The sequence below is a fragment of the Galeopterus variegatus genome, unplaced genomic scaffold (genome assembly GCF_000696425.1).
Source record: "Galeopterus variegatus unplaced genomic scaffold, G_variegatus-3.0.2 Scaffold49482, whole genome shotgun sequence".
NCBI lineage: Eukaryota > Metazoa > Chordata > Mammalia > Dermoptera > Cynocephalidae > Galeopterus > Galeopterus variegatus.
Window position 1 is genome coordinate 1 of NW_007775593.1, and position 2,476 is coordinate 2,476.

General features: G+C 52.4%; 1 pseudogene; it reads right to left on the bottom strand.

Moving 5' to 3' along the window:
• Window positions 1-144: 144 nt before the first annotated feature.
• LOC103584302 lies at window positions 145-799 on the bottom strand (annotated as a pseudogene).
• Window positions 800-2,476: the final 1,677 nt, after the last annotated feature.

Sequence of the window (2,476 nt, forward strand, 5' to 3'; positions counted from 1 at the left end):
GGGCCATGCTACCCTCTGGCTTCCCACCTCGTCGCCTCAGTATCATCTGTAACTGGCTTTGCTGTTGCCATGTTTCGTTTGTGGGTCACACACCTAGCTACTGGAAAATTCTCTGAAGTGAAAAAAGTGCAAGAAAATAAAACCTTAGAAAAATAAGTCATCGTTTTATTTCTACTTCAAAATATACCATATACATCTGGAATTCTAAGAGGGAAAGTAGACCAGGAGATAATTCCACCGTCAAAATAACAGAAGATAAAAAATAAGAATTGCCCATTTCAGGTCTGTCTTTAATCCAGCTGAAAGGGGCAGGAGCTGCCCTCTGTCCTGCTGTCAGGGGGCACCCTTCTGTCGGAGACCTTGCAGCTGCCTCCCATAGATGCCGTGTCTAAGAGTTCCTGGAGAGCTTTGAGGACTTGCTTGGGCTGGCGGGCGGCAGAGTCCTGCAGGCGGGAGCCCATCTGCTCCTGAAGACCCCTGGCCAGGCAGCGCACCGCCGCACGCACCTTCCCGCTGTGCCCGGGCAGGAGGCCGTTCCCGATCGTGTTGCTCAGGAAGTACCAGAGGATGGGAAGGACATGCCGCTCCACGGCTGCAGGCTTTCGGGGGTAAACAGAGGCCACCAGCACTGCCGGGCAGAAAAGAGGGACAGCCAGGCAGCGCACCGCCGCATGCACCTTCCCGCTGTGCCCGGGCAGGAGGCCGTTCCCGATCGTGTTGCTCAGGAAGTACCAGAGGATGGGAAGGACATGCCGCTCCACGGCTGCAGGCTTTCGGGGGTAAACAGAGGCCACCAGCACTGCCGGGCAGAAAAGAGGGACAGTCACTTGGGCCAGGCACTCTCTTCCTCTCCCACTGCACTCTCTTGGGACACCAACTCTGTCCTCCAAAGGACAGACAGCCCAGCAGGGCTGACTACCCCCTAGACACAATGCCCAAGGATAACAACACATTTAGGGCCCTGTGAAAACATTTTATTTTCTTTGAATATCAGAAGAAAAAATACCCGAATATATCCGGCCTGGTTTACATTTGCACAAACTGGTCATAAAATATAAATTTTAATATTTTTTATGGAGAAAAGGGCATGCAAAGGCGGAAGTACTCAAGGTCGATGACAGTCCTAATGGGTCCCTGCAGCCCAGAGGAGAGGAGAGAGGCAGATACACCTGGTTACAATCCTGCCTCTGCTATCTACTAGCTGCGTGAGTCTGAGAAAGCCACCCAGCCTTTCTGAGACTGTTTCCAAGTCTGTAAAGTAAGGTTAATCATCCTGAACCAAGACGTCAAGATGGTTAGAGATTCAAGCAATAACCCACACTACTGCCTGTGAAAGTCCACACAAACACAAAGAAAAACTGTGCTAGGAAGAGAAGTCACGACCTGTCAAATGAGCATTCTGGCAGATAAAACATCTAGTAGGGGATAAGACCAGCATGCCCTCCCCAGCATCTGGATGCCAAACCTTGCGACAAGACCAGCAGCAATCCATGAGAGATGAGTGTGTTTGTAAACCATCACATGAAGCCCCCAAATCTGTCTACCCAAGGCCCCCAACTCTCTCTAAACCCAAGAAAACCCAGAAGCCAGCTGAACCTGCCAGCCAGCCCTCCATCACCAACATCAAAGCTACATCAAGGGCTATCCCAGGCCCGCCCCCCACCAGGGGCTGCTCCGGCCTCTCACAGTGGTCGCATTTACCCTAAGTGCATTAGCACTACCAGTGCTCGCTTCACCAGCTCGCTTTTCCAGTCTCTCTGCCTGTCATCCCTTCAAGGGGTAAGTGCTGGTGAAGGCAGACTACACTGAGAGCAGTGCTTTATTGGTTTATGGGGCAAAGAAACTGGAAAATCTGTGGGCTGGGCCACCCCCTGCAAGCTGCCTCAGCTCAGGGCTCAGAGCTTCACACGTGGCTCCGTTTCATGCTTGTGGCACCCCTGAGAAGCAGGACGCTCATCTGTTTTACAGAGGAGGAAAGCCAGACTCAAGCCAAGGACATCTCTCTAATAGGGCAGAGCTGCCTTGACTCCAAAGGCCCCGCTCCTTCCACCCCACACTGCCCCCCAAACCTCCAGGGGTTCCACCTTTCAAAGGTTAATCTGGAGTTTTGCTCTGTTTTTAGTGAAACCCTCAATTTGTCCTTCCCTCATCAGCTTAACACCATCCAATCCCCCAGGAATCCCACAGGTCTCTGATTTCAGAGACAGCCTGGGACAAGTTGGGAACCAGAGAAGATGACCTGCATCCCCTCTGCTCAGCCAGACACTCTCATGGAATGTGCAGTTTGGCTTTGAGGCCATACCCTCGGGCTTCTTGCGGCCCTCACTGTGGGACCTCCCCTGGAAACCTCCAAGTAACAGAGCCCTCAGAAGTAAAGCTGGTCCTGATTACTGGGACGGCAGGACTATACCCTGTGGGTCAACCCAGCCATGTCAGCATTCACTGAGAAAGGCTCCCAGAGGAAAGGTACTTTGAG